This window comes from Entelurus aequoreus, linkage group LG22 (assembly GCF_033978785.1).
Source record: "Entelurus aequoreus isolate RoL-2023_Sb linkage group LG22, RoL_Eaeq_v1.1, whole genome shotgun sequence".
Taxonomy (NCBI): Eukaryota; Metazoa; Chordata; class Actinopteri; order Syngnathiformes; family Syngnathidae; genus Entelurus; species Entelurus aequoreus.
Window position 1 is genome coordinate 25,423,791 of NC_084752.1, and position 20,710 is coordinate 25,444,500.

Sequence of the window (20,710 nt, forward strand, 5' to 3'; positions counted from 1 at the left end):
ATTTGTGAAGCAAATAATCAGTCTCCTCTTTATTCCAGTTGTTGCCTATGTTTTGATTGAATGGTATCTGCTTCCGGGTTATATCCCGCCCATTGAGACTGGCGCATGCAAGACATAAATGGTTCCCTCCGACAGCACACACCCACTACATTGATCTGGTTTTCAACTCGGTGTGTTAGTCCGACTCTTCAAAACCCAAACATGATCAGATTTAGGTGTTTCCATTGGTTGTAGAATGGTTCTTTCGAACCAAATTATTTGAAAAATCAGATTAATTTAGTGCATGGAAATGTAGTCAGTGCCAACAGTGGCGGCCAAGTTGTGCACTATATATTGTCTAAATTGCTTCAAGACAGGATCAACAATATCTTTTAATTAACATGATGCATAATAACAATAAAGGAAACATTTGCCCATCGGGCAGTCCATTATACAGGGTGATTCAATAAGAATACGCCAAAATTATCACTCGATATTTAAAAAATGAAAACCCATAGAAAACCTGGCTTGAACAAATGTGTTGTACATAACTTCCGAGTATTTATTTCATGCTTTACAAGTGTTCAATATGGCCACCACCGGCAGCACAGACAACATCAAGACGATATGAGAATTCAGTAACACTTTAGTATGGGGAACATACTCACCATTAATTACTTGCTTATTAACATGCAAATTAGTAACATATTGGCTCTTAATTAGTCATTATTAAGTACTTATTAATGCCTTATTCTGCATGGCCTTATTATACAAGTGAAGTGAATTAGTGAAGTGAATTATATTTATATAGCGCCTTTTCTCTAGTGACTCAAAGCACTTTACATAGTGAAACCCAATATCTAAGTTACATTTAAACCAGTGTGGGTGGCACTGGGAGCAGGTGGGTAAAGTGTCTTGCCCAATGACACAACGGCAGTGACTAGGATGGCGGAAGCGGGGATCGAACCTGGAACCCTCAAGTTGTTGGCACGGCCACTCTACCAACCGAGCTATAGCGCTCAATAAAACCAGTAAGTCATTAACTAAGAGTCTTCCCTTAATAACCTCAGAATTATTGCTTATTAGTAACCCTAACCCTTATATGTTCCCCTAGTGTCCAAATAACTCTAAATTAAGTCTTTATTACTTTAATATGCAACTAATAAATGGTGAATATGTTCCCCATACTAAAGTGTTACCGAGAATTCTTCTCAAACGCGCCCCAGGATGTCGAAAACCACCGTGTTGATTTCTGCTGTTATTCGCCATTTTGAGGGTAAATAAACACGCAGTCTTCCTACAATTGAACGGCGCCGAAAGGATTACATGACCACAACGGCGAAATTGTAATAAAACTTGGATAACTCCTGTATCAAACGACCATTGATCCAGTCTATTACAAGGCTTTAGAACTGAATGATTCTCAATGATTTTGGCGTATTGATTTTGAATCACCCTGTATTGTAGAAAATATATGGGAAGGGTACAATTCAAAACAAAAAATTGTACAAGTGTTAGTCACAGGCTAATGTGGGAACAATAGTATTTGGTGCAGAGTCGTAAAATAAGGTAGTTTTATTCTGGTTCAAATAGTTGGTCCTAGGTGGAAATCATTGTAGTTCCATTGGGGGCACTGGGCAATGTCATAGACAAACACCCACGTCGAGTGCTTGTGGAGAACTCCAAAGTGTGACTGCTTGTGTATCTACAGGCTGCCACCTCTTAAAATAGACAGCCTTGTGGGTTACATTACAACCCCAACTGTAACAATACCAGGAAAGAATCTGTATGGCAGCTAATTATATCCACACACACACACACACACACACACACACACCCACACAAACTATACTTTCAGTGATTTATAGTCCAAACCCATTAGTGTATGCCTATATGCACACCGCCACACACAAACACAGTGGTCATGGTCCATGTTTAAAGGAAACTGCACTTTTTTTAGTATAGCCTTCAGTCTTAACCAGGTGATGCAGACCCGCCCAAATTTGAAGCTAAAACTGGGCGTTTAAAAATGTGCTGATACCCCTTGTAAAAAAAAAAAGAGGCTGAAATCACTATTGTGTCTATTTCGGGGTGAATTTTACATGTAGATATCATTTTAAGGTCCATAATGTAAAAAGGGGTTTTCAGCATTAAAAGACCCCTTCAAAGGTGAACTGCAATTTTTTTTTAATGTTGCCTATCGCTTATAATCATTGAGAAACGATGGATGTAATTTTTTTTAAATGTATTCTAACTTGTAAATAAAATGCTGCTTACAGCGGAGCCAATGGGAGGTCTTCTATTCCGCACATAAAAATCCAATAAACAACCATTAAAAAATGGCCAACTATACTCCATTTACATTTCGTGACTTGAATATTAACCAAGTATTAGTGATATTGCTATTATAAGCGCTAACGCAGACAAACTATTTATAGCGGCACCGTGATCCCTAGCGTCCACATTATCGGCGGCTGGTGAGGCGTTTCCTTGCCTCCTTGCTCACTGGAAGTTTATTGTAGATCATAAATCATGCCTCTCATCTGGATAGAAGAAGGCTGAGGATGTATTCCGGCAAGTTGGTACACTTTGACAGCCGATTTAGACCCAGGAATGACGAGAATTACACAAAAAGACGCAACATTTTGGTTTCATCTGACATCTTAGGACAAAGAAAGGACATTCTGGAGGAAAGTTCTGTTGTCAACCAGAAGCTTGCCAGAGATTTGTGGACGGCTACCAAAAGCTAACCTGACTCTCGCCAGATCCTTGTAGTTCGCTGAGCTCCACACAAGGATCTGGGATCGAGGGCAATGCAAACTCCTTCAAGATAGCAAAAAATAATGAACCAATAGGATCGCCGGGCGGGATTTAATAGACGTGACGTAGCGCCTGTTTGATTTAAACAACAATGGCGGCACGCAGCGAGGAGTCGTGTGCTGACATTGATTCGGCGTGGTGAAGTTGGGAGAGTGGCCATGCCAGCAATCGGAGGGTTGCTGGTTCAATCCCCACCTTCTACCATCCTAGTCACGTCCGTTGTGTCCTTGAGCAAGACACTTCACCCTTGCTCCTGATGGGCCTGGTTAGCGCCGTGCATGGCAGCTCCCGCCATCAGTGTGTGAATGTGTGTGTGAATGGGTGAATGTGGAAATAGTGTCAAAGCGCTTTGAGTTCCTTAGAAAGGTAGAAAAGCGCTATACAAGTACAACCCATTTACCATTTTACCATTCTGCTATTGCAACTGTTTTGTCGAATTTATCGAATATTAATTATTTTAATTAATTAATTAATGAATTATTTTCGCTCTGTCGTTTTTCAATATGTCGGCTGTTCTGTTTTGGATTTCCCAACGTCGCTTTCATCAGCGTCACGGGTTGATTTCGATGTGAGTGGTTGAAGTAGCACGTCATTCAAGATGACGGACAAGTGGTTTATCCAATCACATACAATTATTTTTTTTACAAAGCCCCGCCTTCTGAAATACATCTCCTATTGAGAAGTCCCAGATCCTTGTGTGGAGCTAAGCGAACTACAAGGATCTGGCGAAAGTCAGGTTAACCAAAAGCGCCTTATTGCAGGGAAACTTGCCAAGGGACATTTAACCAAACATTAACGTTGCTGTATGTATACTTTTGACCCAGCAGATTTGGTCACAGTTTCAGTAGACCCATAATAAATCCATAAAAGAACCAAACTTCATGAATGTTTTTTAGTGACCAACAAGTATGTGCTCCTATCACTCTATCACAAAAAAATAAGAGTTGTAGAAATTATTGGAAACTCAAGACAGCCATGACATTAAGTTCTTTACAAGTGTATGTAAACTTTTGACCACGACTGTGTGTGTTCTTGTATTAGATAGGGATTGTGAAAGACAGGCAATATTCCCCAAAACAAGTGCGGTTCGCCTTTATGTTTGCTTGCAGTGAAACTGGAGGACCATATGTGATCCAAAAGCTCAGCAGCTTAAATGGAGAAAATACAGGCACAATCACATCTGTGTTTCCATCAGAACGAGAAAGCATGCATCAAGAGTGATTTTCGGGAATCATTTATTTATGTTTGCTAAAAAAACCAATGCCGAAGTGCTGCAGTGACCCTGCACCTTACATAAAGACTCCCACACGAGAAAATAAGTGATAATCTCTTCTGGTGCTGAGACTCACTGCACAGTTATCTCCATGTGAGTTTATCGTGCAGCAGCTTGCAACCATGCTAGCGTGGAACCTCCCACCCTCCAAATTGCCAATCAGTCACAAGGATGGAATGAGTGGGATGCCTGCACGATAACACGACACACACGCCAGAGGTTCATTCATGTGGCAAGGCACCATAACACAGCTGGTCGTCGGAAACAAACTGCAGACCGATTTAGCGCGGCGTAATCCAAAAAGCCAAAGCAGTTGTAAAAATATATTTAAATATACGGCACAACCAACCTTGTACTTCCTCCTCGGTCAGTGAAAGGCAGAGAACTGGCAGGGGTAGTGGGTGGCAAAGCAGAAAGAAAAGTGCATGTTTTGTTCCTCCTCTAGCTTGCTGTCAGGAAAAAAACAAAAAAAAACTCCCTTAAATTCCCACAGCAAACCAGGAGAGAGCGATTCGACAAAGAGAAATCCTTTAAAGACCCTCCATTTAAACGGATCGCTCAGATTCCCGTGTGCTCCTCCTTGCCGTTCATTGGAGAAACAGCTGTGAGTGTGTTGGTAAGAGGATCACTGTGTGTGTGTGTCCTCTGAGAATGAGGGTGTGTGTTTGTGTGCAAAAGAAGCTAAAGGGACCACGTGATGCAGCCTTAATCCCCCGCCCAGTGGCTCTCTCTCTCTCACACACACACACACACGGATCCACACACACATTAACCAATCAGAAGCTGACTCATACAATATCCCACCCTCCCCCTGCTCTTCGCCTCCCCTCTCTCGCTGCTCTTTTTCATCTCTCATTTTTCTTTGATCCATTCACAATCTAGTCCCGCATCCACATTCCACAGCCCTCACTTTCGTCCCTCGTTCCCACCCTGCCAACCGTCTGAAGCAGGTGTGTCAAACTCATTTTCGCCCTGGAGGAAAATCTATTCCCAAGTGGGCCGTAATAGTAAAATCATGGCATGATAACTTAAAAATAAAGACAACGTTGGGGGGCGCATGGTCGTGTTCCCTCCCAAGTAGAAAGAGAAGCAGGAGCGGCGAGCAGGTAGGATGTAGGTTTAATATTTATAGCAGAGCAAAATTACAAAACAGACAGACGCTAAACAAGCATGGAGCGACAAATCAAAGAGTCACCAAAGGTGAAAAGCGAGGAATAGTGGAGTGCGGAAAAAATACTAGAGCTAGTGTCACGGCCCGGGCGCACCACAGTGCGCATTCATCTGTGCCAGGCGCGCGCCACACCGGCTGCAGCAAGCGGCTGCATTCAATCGTCAGCAATCAGCGCACCTGTCGCTGATGAGAAGACCTTCTTAAGCCAGCGCAACCTGCTATCCTGTGCCAGAACGTAGCGATCTATTCCCGTACAGCAAGCTGTCATTCAAGCTCTTTCTTTGTGTTCCTTTGCCGTCGTGTTAATTTGTCTCGTGCTTCCTTGTCGATCCAGCAGCGGCGAGCAGGTAGGATGTAGGTTTAATATTTAAAGCACGACAAAAATACAAAACAAACTCAGACGCTAAACAAGCGTGGAGCGACAAATCAAATAGTCACCGAGGGTGAACAGCGAGGAATAGTGGAGTGCGGAAAAAATACTAGAGTTAGTGTCATGGCCCAGGCGCACCACAGTGCGCATTCATCTGTGGCAGGCCCGCGCCACTCCGGCTGCAGCAAGCGGCTGCATTCAATAGTCAGCAATCAACGCACTTGTCGCTGATGAGAAGCCATCAGTGCAACCTGCTATCCTGTGCAAGGACAGGATAGTTGCTAAACAAGGGAAGGTGTGGATAATTAGTGCCCATGGAAACCAACAGTAAACAGGGTGCACACAGGAAACAGACTAAAACTATTAAACATACACTATATTGCCCAAAGTATTTGGCCACCTGCCTTGACTCACATATGAACTTGAAGTGTCATCCCATTCCTAACCCATAGGGTTCAATATGATGTTGGTCCACCTTTTGCAGCTTTTACAGCTTCAACTCTTCTGAGAAGGCTGTCCACAATTTTCAACCATTCTTCCAAAAGCGCATTGGTGAGGTCACACACTGATGTTGGTCGAGAAGGTCTGGCTCTCAATCTCCGTTCTAATTCATCCCAAAGCTGTTCTAATCAGGTTCAGCTCAGGACTCTGTGCAGGCAAGTCAAGTTCATCCACACCATACTCTGGCATCCATGTCTTTATGGACCTTGCTTTGTGCGCTGGTGCACAGTCATGTTGGAAGAGGAAGGGGCCCGCTCCAAACTGTTCCCACAAAGTTGGGAACATGGAATTGACCGAAATGTTTTAGTATCCTGGAGCATTCAAAGTTTCTTTCACTGGAACTAAGGTGTCAAGCCCATCTCCTGAAAAACAACCCCACACCATAATTCCTCCTCCACCAAATTTCACGCTCGGCACAATGCAGTCCGAAATGCATCGTTCTCCTGGCAACCTCCAAACTCAGACTGGTCCATCAGATTGCCAGATGGAATAACATGATTCATCACTCCAGAGAAGGCGTCTCCACTGCTCTAGAGTCCAGTGGCGACGTGCTTTACACCACCGCGTCCCACGCTTTGCATTGGACTTGGTGATGTACGGCTTATATGCAGCTGCTCGGCCATGGAAACCCATTCCATGAAGCTCTCTGTGTACTGTCCGTGGGCTAATTAGAAGGTCACATGAAGTTTGGAGCTCTGTAGAAATTGACTGTGCAGAAAGTATTTGCAGTATGCGCTTCAGCATCCGCTGACCCCTCTCTGTCTGTTTACATGGCCAACCACTTGGTGGCTGAGTTGCTGTTGTTCTAAAACTCTTTCATTTTCTTATAACGAAGCCGACAGTTGACTTTGGAATATTTAGGAGCAAGGAAATATCACGACTGGATTTGTTGCACAGGTGGCATCCTATGACAGTTCCTGAGACAGCCCATTCTTTCACAGTCTCCATGCTTAAGTGCTTGATTTTATACACCTGTGGCCAGGCCAAGTGATTAGGACACCTGATTTTGATCATTTAGATAGGTGGCCAAATACTTTTGGCATTATAGTGTAAATCATGCCAAAACCCGGGTAACGGATCATGACATCCAGGTGGTTTTCTTTGTTTTACTTTGGCCAAAAATAGAACAAGCACATTCTGAAAACGGACAAAACACTTCAAGTTTGTTGAAAATTCTGAGGAAATTGGTGCAGCTTGGACTTGGTCTCAGTATACCTACAAAGCCAGGATTAAACTTTAAATCACAGTCTTTCTGGGATTGAACAAAAACACATGCAAACTCTTCGAAGTATCAAATACCTCCTTTGTCATGTCCACGTATCAATCCAGTGTTAACTCAACAAACCGTAAGAAACGGAGGTAAAAAACTATTCAAAAGGGTTAATTTTACTTTTCCCGTGTTTGACAGAGACATTTTGGGGGAGTGAGGGTGCCAAATGACGATGTGTTCGAAGCAGAAGACATACAACGGCAGGTTTTAAGTTTGATGTGGGTCGTGGAGGAGGAGCCACAGTCACCCTTTACTGTGTACCTCCTGCTTGGCCTCGGTATAAACCGTTTGCTTGCCTAACAGAATTGCTATCGTGACATCTAGTGGACACATTTAGAGCAGGAGTTTCTTTCGTTAAAAAAAAAAAAAAAAGCAGCTAATTTTTACACTTGGCAAACTCATCAAGCCGGCCGGAAGAAACCTGTTCCGGATCAGGCCCGGGGGCCGTACATTTGACACCCCTGGTCTGAAGGTAACTGTACTTAAAGGTTGCGCGGACTGCAAACGGCCATCCAAACTGCTTTTGCCGAATGATTCATAAAGTTGGCCGTTTAAAAAAGGCATGCATGTGAGAGGCCCAAATTACCCCCAGGCAACCTGTAACAAATGGGCTTTTTATTTCTAAAAAACAAAAACGTCGTAGAGTAATAATCTGCAGTTACATCCCAGGTCAGCAGCGGGGTCAGCCACACAGCAGCCGTTTGTGATTGTGGTTGTTGCCTCAAGTCAACCTCTGATTGGGAATTCCTGATTTGTATTTACGCTTTTGATGGGAATTGTAAGCAGGATTCCTTTTTTATTCTTTTATACTTTCTTTCTGACAAACAACTTGTTGTGCACGATGACCTCATCCATCGGAATTCCATATTGTGCTTCCGAAGACCTTCACTTTTTCCACATTTTGTTATGTTACAGCCTTATTCCAAAATGGAATAAATATATTCTACAAAAAATATGCTATAATGACAATGACAAATTGCAAACTTATTACAAAAAAAAAACAAAAACCTGTACATAAGAGTTATTTGCTTAATACTTTGTTGATGCACCTTAGGCAGCAATTACAGCTTCAAGTCGTTTTGAATACAATGCCACAAGCTTGGCACACCTATCTTTGGGCAGTTTTGTCCATTCCTCTTTGCAGCATCTCTCAAGATCCATCGGGTTGGCTTCTATCCAGGATGTCTCTGTACATTGCTGCATTCATCCTTACCTCTATTCTGACTAGTCTCCCAGTTCTTGCCAATGGAAAACAACCCTACAGCATGATGCTGCCACCACCATGCTTCACTGTAGGGATGGTACAGGCCTGGTGATGAGCGGTGCCTGGTTTCTTCCAAACATGCGGCCTGGCATTCACGCCAAAGAGTTCAATCGTTGTCTTATTAGACCAAATAATTTTGTTTCTCATGGTCTGAGAGTCTTTTAGGTGCCTTTTGGCAAACTTTTATGAACCATATAGGCCTGATTGGTGGTTTGCTGCAAAGATGATTGTCCTTCTGGAAGGTTCTCCTCTCTCCACAGAGGAATAGTGTAGCTCTGACAGAGTGACCATCGGGTTCTTGGTCACCTGCCTGACTAGACTAAGATGAATGCAGCAATGTACAGAGACATCCTGGATGGAAAACCAACGCTTCCCATCCAATCTGATGGAGCTAGAGAGGTGCTGCAAAGAGGAATGGGTGAAACTGCCCAAAGATAGGTGTGCCAAGCCTGTGGCATTGTATTAAAATATACTTGAGGCTGTAATTTCTGCCAAAGGTGCATCAACAAAGTTTTGATCGAAAAATACATATGATTTTTCAGTTTTGATACATTTGTAAAATTGTAAAAAGAAACATTGCACATTGTCTTTTTGGGGTAATGTCTGTAAAATTTTGAGGACAAAAAGGAATTAATTCCATTTTGAAATAAGGGGGTGACTTTACAAAATGTGAAAAAAGTGAAGCGCTGTAAATACGTTTCGGATGCACTGCCATCCAGCATATCGCTAGGCTTTGTTAGTCTGCAAGAGATTCTAGATGACATGCAAGTTAAACACGAATGTGGTAAATGAACGTTTCACAATGTGTTAATAACCACGCAGGCACAAGACATTAAAACAACGTTGAGAACTTGTTGAATTAGGTCCCGACGTTGAGCAACTCAAGGCTAACGTTGAAACAACATGGTTTTTGACGACGTTTAATCAATGTCAGGTTGTGACGTTGATTTGACCAGTGAAATTTGGTAATTTCCCAACCAACGACGTGGATCCAACAACGTTATCTCAATTTACAAATACAATTATTTTACCACGTTGCTTAGAAGTCAGTTTTAAAAAAACAATGTATAATCAACGTTGTATCAATGTCTTGTGCCTGCTGGGAATTATTGTAATGGTTATTTGCAGTTGTGAGCAATCTGATTAAAAAAAATTATCATTTGACAGCCCTAATATTTTCAGATTAATCATGCAATCGATGTTGAGTGCACATGCTCCTTTACCTTAACTGCGGAAAATAAACCCCGACAGGACTTTAGACAAATCTGTTACCAGGTTTTGTGCAAATAAATGACAGAAATTAAAGTAAGATATTTTAAAAATGTTTGTGCATGACATTCTGACAGCAAAATTGCATTTGGGTCTTTTCTTACATTAATTTAAATTGCCGTATATTCCGGGCTATAGTGTGCACCAGTATTTAAGCGCACCCAACAAATTTTTGAAGAAAAAAACATTTTTTTACATATATTAGCCACACCGCAGATATATACCGGTACAAAATATTTTTTAAATGTTTATTTACATACCTTAATTGTTCCAAACGGTGTATGTAACATGGCAGTAAAATGGCTAGTCAAACAAAACAGAAGTCATTGTCATGGACCCACTAGCTGCAGAAGCTAGCTCTTCAGTCAGCTAAACAGACTCAATAACTCCACTGTGAAGTTTTGGTAACTTTACAAAAGTGAAACAATTCACATACAATGTGCACTTGTGTTTTGACAGCAGTGTTGTGTACAAAGAGATGACAGCCGTCTTTTCTTCATAGTGAGCTTGCAACAAATGTTACAAGACATTCAGTTACAAGTATTATACAAAAATATAATTTTCCGTCAGATGTTTACATAACATGGTCATTTGGTTCAAGCACTTGAAGGAGCAGCCCTACTTATATTTGTTTCATTGACTCATGTTGGCATTGTATATTATTGGAGTATTAAACTCTTATGTCAGAGGGGTTAAGCATAAGCTTTTTCTCCCAAAGGTTTATAGAAGAGATGCCACGGGTGATACAAAGTAATAAAATAACCGCCTGTTATAATCCAAAAGTTTAAGTGATAATGAAAGGTATAAAAAAAAAAAGTACCCTCCACATTATCTGTCCACCTGCTTCTATGCCATAAACCTGCCAGGATGAAGGTTTACCCATAATCCACCTCTGTCTATCTAAATTTGTTTTGTGTAAAATATGTTACTCCTCCTCATAATAATCTCTAAAATCTGCTGGTCTACTATGTAAATCAAGACTTGTATTATCATTTACTAAATATGTATGAATGTTGTAGAGGTGGGGAGGTTGAGGGAGTGATAGATTTATTACCACTGTTGGAGTGGTAATAAAGTGGTTCGCAAACTTTTTTTTCACCAAGTACCACCTCAGAAAACCATTGGCTCCTCAAGTACCACCATAAGGACCAGCGTTAAAATACATTAGCGTAGTAGGCCTAAGTATTCACTAAAAACAAAGCAGAGGTTTTATTAAACGAGTATATTTAATACTTTTGGCCACTGTATCATTACATACAGTTTGAACAGTAACACTGTGTTTGAATTAGTAAAGTACTGCGGTACTAATACATTCAAAACGGCACTATTCTGCCTCTGAAAAATACTTGTTACTTGTTTTTTTTTTACGGGCGTGATGGCGCGCCATCAGCGTGTCGTGACATGGTTTTACTAGCAGAGGAGCATGTTCGGCAAAACACACGCACAAAGTACTTACAAGCAGACACAGTGTGTAGACACAGAAGGGAAAATGGACGTAATTTGGCTTAAAAACTCACAATAAAGGTGAAGTTATAACACTGAAATGCCACTCAGCAAGAGGTGCTTTAAAACACGGCTAGCTAGCTAGCGGCTAACGTCTATCCTCAGTCGGGGGTGTTTTAGCTACTTCTGAATCACTAATCCTGGTCTCCATGGCGACAAAGTAAGTTTCCTATAAGTATCATCCCTGCAGGATGAGGAATAGCTAACCATGCTTCACTACACACCGTAGGAGGATACAATAGCTCACCGCTAACAGGCTCACCCTCCTCAATGTAAACAAATGCCATGGGTGGATCTACACCTGGCATCCACTGTAATGATACCGAGTACAGGAGCGTATCTTGTCGATAATACAATGATTACATCGATATTTTTTATCGTCACAAAATCTTTTTTCCTTTTTTTTAAATATATGTTTATAAATACACAAAATACGTCCACGGACACATGAGGACTTTAAATATGACCAATGTATGATCCTGTAACTACTTGGTTTCGGATTGATACCCAAATGTGTGGTCTCATCCAAAACTTGTGTTAAATATCCAAAGAACAGAAGAATACGAGTGTATTACATTTTAACAGAAGTGTAGATAGAATATGTTGAAACAGAAAATAAGCAGATATTTACAATAAATGAACAGGTAGATTGATAATCCATTTTCTACTGCTTGTTCTTCATAATGTTGACAAAATATCAGAATGAAAAATGACAATATTTTACTGTATAAGTCAACAGCCAAATTAGGAGCTTTTGTTTGCTTACTTATACTAATAAAACACAAGTTGTCTTATATGTTCACTACTTTATTTAAGGCCAAAATTGTTCTTTGATTGCAATAAGAAATGTATGTTGGAGCACACGTCCGGTAGCCATGGATGAAGTGCTGGCTGCCCAGAGTCGGGACCCGGGGTGGACCGCTCGCCTGTGCATCGGTTGGGGACGTCTCTGGGCTGCTGACCCGTCTCCGCTCGGGATGGTCTCCTGCTGGCCCCACTATGGACTGGACTTTCACTATTGTGTTAGATCCACTATGGACTGGACTCTCACTATTGTGTTAGATCTACTATGGACTGGACTCTCACTATTATGTTAGATCCACTATGGACTGGACTTTCACAATATTATGCTAGACCCACTCGACGTCCATTGCATCCGGTCTCCCCTAAGGACCACATCTGCGGTCCTCTCCAAGGTTTCTCACAGTCATTCACATTGACATCCCACTGAGTTGTGAGTTTTTCCTTGCCCTTTGGTGGGCTCTGAACAAAGGATGTCGTCGTGGCTTGTGCAGCCCTTTGAGACACTTGTAATTTGGGGCTATATAAATAAACATTGATTGATTGATTGATGTCTAATGTACCTTGTGATTTATTGTTCAAATAAAGCCAATAATCCCATTTTTTGTTGATTTGGAAAAGTATCGAAATACATTTTGGTATTGGTACCAGTACCAGAATATTGGTATCAGGACAACCCTAGTTGAATGTAGGAACATTTCCGTGAGTGATAGAAATGACTAAGTAAGACAGTTCTGTTTGTGTCCTAATTGTTTATTTTGGCTACAGTATTGTACTGACTTCCATTGAAGGCTGATAAACCTTTGATAATGTCTAAAGTCCAAGCATTATAATATTTGAATAGGTGATCATTTGGCGTTCCACTAGATCAGTGGTCCCCAACCTTTTTGTAGCTGCGGACCGGTCAACGCTTGGAAGTTTGTCCCACGGACTTCGTTTTTTTTTTTTTTTTTTCATAAAGAAATAGTCAGGTGTGCTTACGGACTGTATCCCTGCAGACTGTATTGATCTTTGGTCTATATTGATATGTAATGTATATATTGTGTTTTTTATGTTGATTTAATAATAAAAAAAAAAATATATATATATATATATTTTTTTAAATTTCTTGTGCGGCCCGGTACCAATCGGTCCGCAGACCGGTACCGGGCCACGGCCCGGTGGTTGGGGACCACTGCACTAGATGAAGCACCACAGTTTGAGATTTACTGGAGTCGTGGTTTTAAGTTGTGAGTATCATGTTAAAAGTTAACATGAGGGGCACTGACTGACAGTTTGGCACAGAGTAGAGACTCAATACATCTTTAGGTATAAGTATAACTCACTTCAACCTTCTCAAGTAGATACTGGTGTCTTAAAAGGGAGCTGCTTTTATGTCCGTACAGTGCATGCAGCACGTAAGATACAAGCAAGGCCATAAATGTTAACAGTCATGGACTGGGTGTAGGAGTCTTTAAATGTTATCGCACGCATGTGGAGAATGCATGGACATCAGTGGGCCGTTTGCAAAGGCTTTAAGCTTAATAACAACCTCCCTGCAACTTCTTTCCTAAAATTAAAGGCCGAAATCATGTCTTTATTAAAGTACCTTGCACTGAAGCTGGCGCAACATTCAAACAAAATGTAGATTTTGTTCACAGGAAATAAATAACATGGTGAGGAAATTCTGTGTTGTTTTCCCGTCGAAGGCAGTTGTAAATAACCTGTACTAAGGGATGTTCAAAAAGATAATGCAAAGTATGCCAGAATAAGTGCAGAACTGATGTCCTTTTTTTGTGCTGTTGGCAGGAGCTCTGTGCTCTTGTGTCATATTTTTGTGTTCCTGATGTTTCCCTCTTGTTTTCATGTGTTTTTTTTCGCCTTTTGATTCGGGACCCTTTGGGACTGTGTGACAAGGGCTGGCATTTCCGTGACTTCTGCGGTGCTTTTTTTGTGAACTTCTAGATCTGCTTCCCGGGAGCCTTTTGGCAATAGAGACCAGCTGCTGGGTCTCTGCCACACCAGAGTCCGTTTGGAGAGTCTGGAGGAGATGTGGATGAAGAGAGAGGGCTGCGGAGCTGGCGCTGAGCGCCGAGACGGACAAGCTTCACAGTGTCTTGGCTAAAGGAGCAGGTATCGGACACCTCGGTCTCCTTGGACGTATCCTCGCTCATCCATGCGGACTGGACACTGGCAGAGAGTTGGTGGGCGGCCAAGGGTGGAGTCGGCTCTCTTGGTTGCTTTGTTGGGTCTGCTCCTGTCTCTGGCGATGCTCTCCCCACCCCAGCAGACGATGGCGTGGAACACCCCAGAGGCCACCACAGTGTATATGTTTTGTTGTTGTTGTTTTACTTTTGTGGCTGTGTGTGTGTGTAGAAGTGACTGGTTGCATCAGCTCTGCTCTTTTTTAATGTCTTTGATGTTTCCCTCTTACACACATGTTTATGTGTGCTATGGCTATGATTTTTTTCCCCCCTAGGCCTCAGTCTGGACCCCCTCTCCAGGAGCCCAGGCTTAGACATTTTTTTTTCTCACCCCCCCTCCCCCAGCATTTAACTGTTTCTCACCTTTTTTGTAAGGGGCGCCGGTAGTTGGCAGAGCTGTCAGCGATCCTGTTCTGTCTCCCTGTAATGTTTGTCTGCTCTTGAATGGGATTGTGCTGAAAATCTTAATTTCCCCTCGGAGATTATTTAAGTATTTCTGATTCTTATTCTGATTCTGAAAGATGTATATAATATTACTACAAGTTTAAATGTTTCCCCTTCAAAGTAATCTCTCTGGAGTATAACATACTTCCCAAGCCTTGTCTGCATGCACTGATGCACTCTTGGAAGGATTCTTCTGGAATCCTCTGCAGCTCCGTCGTCATGGCCGTCTTGAAGTTGTCCACATCTTCAAACATGTCCCCTTGATGACTCCCTTGAAATTGTGGGAGATGGAAATAAATCACACAGAACCAAGTTGAGTGATTCGGGAGGCTGCACGGTCCAGCACGATGACGTTCTTCTCAGCCAGAAACTGTCAGATGCTCAGTAATCAGCCGCTCATCTATTGCCTAAGGATCTCTTTGTACTGAAGACCTGCCGGTTGATCGCCTGGTCCTGTGGCAAGAACTCGTAGTGGACGATGCCCCTCACGTCTCAGAATGCGATCAGCATCAACAGTCCAATAACTTTTGACTGACTCTCCATCCCAAACCAACTGGTTGAGACAGACAGCCACCCCGCACAGCCTGGGTTCTGTCCGAGGTTTCTTTCTAAATGTGAGTTTTCCTTGCCTCCGTTGCCAAGCTCTTGCTCATGTGGAGTTCAGTTATGTTCAGTTCAGTTGGTTGGCTTTAAACTGGAACCAGAAAAGATCTGCTTGAGCAGTAATGTGTGTATGGGAATTTTTATAATGTTCCAAACACAGAAGTAAGTGCAGTTATAGTTCTCTTTCACTTGAGTGACTATTTTCATTGACTTGACGAATGAGAAAGAAAACAACCTAATATCATTCTTTGGAACACAAGATTTTGTTGCAAAATAAGGTTGGGTAACTCAAACATATGAGCACTAGCTTGCTAATTGTACAATTAAACTTTACTGGCACACATTGCAGAACTGTTGAACAGTGGAACTCCTATAATCAAACACCCTTGAGATCGCAGAGTTTGGAATTCAACCAAAACAATTTCATGAGAACTATTCATCATACACTCACACTTCAGTGAGCATCGGCAGTAGAATATCACCTCACCCAAATGTGCTCATGTTTGCGATACCACCAGTTCAACTAGTCATGACCTGTCACCACAGGTCAGGCCATGTCTTGTTTTGAGTTTGTTGGTGTTTTTTCCACAAAACCCAAAACCAGTGAAGTTGGCACGTTGTTTAAATCGTAAATAAAAACAGAATACAATGATTTGCAAATCCTTTTCAACCTATATTCAATGGAATAGACTGCAAAGACAAGATACTTAACGTTCAAACTGGTAAACTTTCTCATTTTTTTTAAATATTAGCTCATTTGGAATTTGATGCCTGTGACACGTTTCATAAAAGCTGGCACAAGTGGCATAAAAGACAGAAAAAGTTGAGGAATGCTCATCAAAAACTTATTTGGAACATCCCACAGGGGAACGGGCTAATTGGGAACAGGTGGGTGCCATTATTGGGTATAAAAGCAGCTTCCATGAAATGCTCAGTCAATATAAGCAATTTGCAAATTATTGTATTCCGTTTTTATTTACAATTTACACAACGTGCCAACTTCACAGGTTTTAGGTTTTGTATGTTTGGTGTTGCGGTTCTTGTCTAACGCTCCAGTTGTACTTAATATGCTATATTTGTTAACCTGCAGTGACCTTACTCCTGCTTCAGAGCACTGGCTCCAAGCACCTGTTTTCAATTTACAATCATGTCGATTTAAGTTGAGCCCATGCTGCTAGATTTTGTCGGAACATTATTCTTTGTGGACACTTTCTCTGCTGCGCGTGTAAACCTTTGCTGTCGTCCAGCATTCAGTGGGTCTACTTTATAGCCTGTTTAGTTGAAGTATTGCACACCCTTCCTTATGCATATCCTGCTTAACTTTTAATACCCTTTTACCTGCACCCTGCCTCCTGCTGTCATTCTGCACCTGCGATCACGACTACCATCGCTGTTATGCGACCTCAACGCCAAACAACTTGTAGCACAAACAAAATGTGATTAACAGAAAACAGATCTTTCTGGAACTTACTGTGGAAAAGTGAGACACCAGTCTGACCTGGCTGCTCAGTACAATATATCAAAGTTGACAACATTTCCTACAGAAAATGCTAAGTTGAAAATCAATACAATAATGACAATCAGAATACTCTCAGTAGAATGCACTTCAGCCAAGGTCAAGGAATCCTCATTTTGGATCGGCCTCACAATGTCCACCCTTATGATGCACACCTACTGTATGTCATATGCCTAAACATTGTTAGAAAGTCTGTATTCCTCACAGGGCAATCAGGGGAAATGTAGCAAACTGCTCCATCTTAAAATGTCAACAAAAGTCATAAAACCATGTGATTTGCAACCACAAATATTTATTGGATTCTTCCTTGGCTCATTCCTTACCTCTACACACAAAGTGTTCTGGAAATGTAAGTAATCTTGCTAACGGGCACATATTATAAGCAATTTAAACACAACCTCCTTGGCAAATGTAATAATGGTAACACTTTAGTATGGGGAACATATTCACCATTAATTAGTTGCTCATTAACATAGGGTTGGGGTTAGGTTTAGGGTTAGGGTTGTGGTTGGGGTTAAGGAAGATTTAGTTAATGGCTTACAGCTTGTATAATAAGGCCATGTAGAATAAGGCAATAATAAGTACTTAATGACTAATTAAGAGCCAATATGTTACTAATTACTAATTAATGTTGAATAGGTGTACCTTAAAATAAAGTGTTATCGTAATAACACTTTCATGTGTTACGACATGCCAGATTGTCTCCCGGCTGTACTTAGTATTCTTATCCGCAGTGCAGTCGAAATGCTCAGTAAACACTTTTATCCACTTGTTACTTCTCCTGGATGCTCATTTTTCTCTCTACGGTAAAATCTTAGACAGCTCAATATCGCATACAGCTGCCAGCCAATGGGCCACATCCCATTGCAGTACGCAGCTTCTGCAACATGTCCTTTTTTACCACCCGGTGCTCAAGTCTGTGTTAGACTATGGCCAACTTTTGCATCTATCTCATGTTTTTAGGGTCATAAGTTGTGCTTTAAAAAAACGAATGGATGTATTTAATAATTATTGCTTACATTTTTACGAATATAGTTTTACATTTTAAAAGCAGATAAAAGTTAAGTAATTGATTAAATGTCCTTAGGGTGATGTTGGGGTTTCATGGGTGGCAGATAAATACAAATATGCATTGAAAGTAAAAATATAATCCATAAAGTCAAAATAAAGGTGTGTCATATATGCCATGGCTTAGAGTTGTGGCTATGTGGGAAAAAAATCCTATCACAAATTATTGTGATTATTATTTTTTTCAATTTAAATTCTTATTTTCTATTACGGGGTCTAGTATGATAGATGAATGAAGAACATGATACAACCGTTTCAGATCAATAAAACAATAGACTGTACAGTATATTACAGTGTAATATTTACAAACACTTCCAATATTAGAAATCAAATTGGACTACAATTAAAATACATTTTCATCAAAAGACTATAACCAAAACTAGAAAAAATTGTCAAAATTAACACTAATCCTGAAGAGGCAGTCGGAAAGCAATCTGTTTTGACCAAAGAACCACCATTACATTTTATGTACACCTCAAGGAAGTGCTTTAAATATAATTTTAAAAAAATCATAATGTGACCCTTCTATTTATTGCGTATTGAATTACATCAACAGTGTACAAAATGGGTTATTTACTGCTTGGCACTCAGCATCAAGGGTTGGAATTGGGGGTTAAATCACCAAATGATTCCCGAGCGCGGCGCACGCTGCTGCTCACTGCTCCACTCATCTCCCAGGGAGTGAACAAGGGGATTGGTCAAATGCAGAGGACACCTTTCACCACACCTAGTGTGTGTGAGACAATCATTGGAACTTTACCTTTAACTTTTAAAAGTAATCCTATACTTGTGTTGTCATTCACAACCTTCACGACCTCTCCAATAAGCTGTGGACAAAAAACAAAACAAAAAAAAAACCTAGGACCCGGACTAAAGGCGTGCTGGTATCCATTTACAGGAATGCAAAAACATTTGCGCTCATGACTAGGACCCCTGCTCTTTTTCCCAAGAACAAAACGGCAAACTGGGGTGGAGACCTGGTGGGAAAATGGTATTCTTACCATGCAGTGCTTGAGAGACAAATATACAGAAATGCAAACATCATGCACCACAATATATTAATACGCAATACAGGAAGCAGAAGAAAGGAGTATTGGTCCCAAAATGTAACATATTATAGCAATCTATAACAACAAGGACTATAACAGGTGAACCAAATGCCAGCGTCCCACTTTATGTAAACAGAGACATACCAGGCTTCAGGGCCTCTTTGTGCTCTTATCAGCCTTTATGACTCATATGGCAGTGGGCGGAACCATGTAAGTTACAGCCCTGATAACTTCTTAAGCCTGGAGCTGTGTAAAATCTGGTGTTGACATGCGAATACACACAAACGTTTACAAACCCTGACTGAAAAAGCTGTCACTCCGCTGTTTATCCAGTTCTTAACGCCATGTCTACTTTTACGCTGCAGTGGGAGTGATCCTAAGTAGCTACTAATCCATGTTCGAGGGCTGAGGAGGCCTTTAGTGGGACACTAATGTTTAATGCAGTGTTTTTCAACCGTTGCCGCGGCACACTAGTGTGCCGTGAGATACAGTCTGGTGTGCCGTGGGAGATTATGTCATTTCACCTAATTGGGTTAAAAATATTTTTTGCAAACCAGTAATTATAATCCGCAAATGTGCCATTGTTAAGTGTCTGTGCTGTCTAGAGCTCGGCAGATTAACCGTGTAATACTCTTCCATATCAGTAGGTGGCAGCAGTTAGCTAATTGTTTTGTAGATGTCGGGAACATGGTTTGTCATGATCACAATATGCAGACGGCAGCGGAGGCAGCGTGTAAGTAAAAAGGTATCGAACACTTAAACCAAAAATAAACAAAAGTTGAGTGTCCCTAAGAAAAGTCATTGAAGCTTAGGGATGGCTATGCAAAACGAAAATAAAACTGAACTGGCTGCAAAGTAAACAAAAACGGAATGCTGGACGACAGCAAAGACTTACAGAGTGTGGAGCAGATGGCGTCCACAAAGTACATCCGTACATGACACGACAATCAACAATGTCCCCACAAAGAAGGATAGCGTCCGCACAACTTAAATGGTCTTGATTGCGAAAACAAAGCAGGTGCGGGATATAGCGTTCAAGGAAGACATGAAACTGCAACAGGAAAATATCAACAAAGGAGGAAAATCCACCAAAATAGGAGCGCAAGACACTACACACAGGAAAACATCAAAAAAGTGTGACAGTACACCTACTTTGAGACAAGAGCTATAGTGATGCATGCTTGGTTATGGTTTAATTTCATATCCAACAATTGTGAGAATTACTTTTTACTCTCAATAACGGCTGCTGAGTTTCATTTTTTTAATGTTTTCTGCCGGTGGTGTGCCTCAGAATTGTTTCAATGAAAAAAATATGCCTTGGCTCAGAAAAGGTTGAAAAACACTGGTTTAATGCACCAAGTTGCAGTTACACTCGTCTCCTGGAGCAGTGGTCAATGTAACAGCTATGTTATGTAGCAAAAAGACAAGAACGGGTGTATACCTACATAAGTGCATTGACCTTGTGGCTCAGGTGGTGACAAAATCTGACACGGACACCAGGGGACAAGCAATACATAATGTATCTGGAGAGAAACCATTGTTATTCATTTGCTCCACTGCCGCCGATTCAATGAGTCGTGGTAATGATGATAAGAAGTATCTTGTTCATCACCTCCGTTAGATGTG

At 41.3% G+C, this 20,710-nt stretch overlaps 1 protein-coding gene across 9 annotated transcripts in view; it reads right to left on the reverse strand.

Moving 5' to 3' along the window:
• The window catches only part of LOC133639184 (gamma-adducin-like), a 225,128-nt gene that overhangs the window by 109,908 nt on the left and 94,510 nt on the right, over window positions 1-20,710 (reverse strand). For 5 of the 9 annotated variants that reach the window (XR_009823749.1, XM_062032284.1, XM_062032282.1 and 2 more), the window contains exon 1: window positions 4,422-4,707. The exons of the other annotated variants lie outside the window; for them this stretch is intronic. The gene's annotated coding sequence lies outside the window, so the exon portion shown is untranslated. Of the gene's footprint in view, window positions 1-4,421; window positions 4,708-20,710 lie in introns of those variants that run through there. 9 annotated transcript variants of the gene reach the window in all.